The sequence below is a fragment of the Penaeus vannamei genome, chromosome 14, assembly GCF_042767895.1.
Source record: "Penaeus vannamei isolate JL-2024 chromosome 14, ASM4276789v1, whole genome shotgun sequence".
Classification (NCBI taxonomy): Eukaryota; Metazoa; Arthropoda; class Malacostraca; order Decapoda; family Penaeidae; genus Penaeus; species Penaeus vannamei.
This window is the reverse complement of record NC_091562.1, coordinates 38,407,944-38,409,270: the sequence shown is the minus strand read 5'-3', so window position 1 is coordinate 38,409,270 and position 1,327 is coordinate 38,407,944.

Sequence of the window (1,327 nt, the reverse complement as noted above, 5' to 3'; positions counted from 1 at the left end):
GTGTGTGTGTGTGTGTGTGTGTGTGTGTGTGTGTGTGTGTGTGTGTGTGTGTGTGTGTGTGTGTGTGTGTGTGTGCGTGTGTGTGTGTGTGTGTTTTCTTGTGCGTGCGTGTGTATGTGTGTGCGTGTGCGTGTGCATGAGAGAGAGAGAGAGAGAGGAGAGAGAGAGAGAGAGAGAGAGAGAGAGAGAGAGAGAGAGAGAGAGAGAGAGAGAGAGAGAGAGAGAGAGAGAGAGAGAGAGAGAGAGACCTAGAGAGAGAGAGCAGAGAGAGTGAGAGAGAGAGAGAGAGAATGAGAGGACTAGTGGAAGAGCAGAGAGAGAGAGGAGAGAGAGAGAGAGAGAGAGAGAGAGAGAGAGAGAGAGAGAGAGAGAGAGAGAGAGAGAGAGAGAGAGAGAGAGAGAGAGAGAGAGAACAGTTTGTCAATAATCAGTCGAGATATTTAAGCAAGAACACAATGGTAAAAATAAACCCAATGGGTAGTCAAAATATAAAAATGCCAGAAAAAAGAAGGAATTATATAGAGACATAATCAAACTGATAATTAAGACAGCAAATAGTAGATAGAAAGATGAGCACGCTAAAATCGGCAATGTACAGAACCGTAAAATAAGATGAATAAGAGGAAAAAAGAAGAAAAAAATCGAAAAGTAAAGTGAAGAAGAATAGACTAAAACGAGGTCAAGAATAAAGAAAAGAAAAAAAAGAAAAAAAAAACTACAACAGAAAAAAAACGACCCACCTACAACATCCCAAACACAACCCCTCTTCCCCGCTCAGCCCCCACCCCACCCCCACCCCACCCAAAGAGAGAACCCCCCCTGAGCATAGGAGGCATATCAACCGCGGGATGAGGAGGGCGGGGAGCAAATAATTTGTGATCCTGTTGCGTAGCCGGCCAGCATGATGGAGCATCTTCAGCCTTTGTGGAAAGAGGTCCGTTGCACGTTTTTTTTCTTCTTCTTTACTCGTTAAGGCAAACAATGGCAGTAATGTTTGTGCTGTTAAATGGGGAGTATTGCCGTTTTGCATGATGTTAAGGGTGGGGTAGTTTGTTGTGTATTCCTAACTGGTACGTGTATATTTCTATTTATTTATTTATTTATTTCTGTTTTGTTTGTTTCTAATTAATTCTTTATATTTTTGCTATTGTATCTGTTCAATGGTACCAGTATCGATGGGAAACTGCACTAAGGGGGGAAAAGTGCAAGAAAATACAAGATTAGATATTACGAAACAGAAATACAGTACTGCAAAATATTTCCTTAACAACACTTGTTACACGTCGTTAAAAAAAACTAACAACACACAACCTTTCTCACACAAACC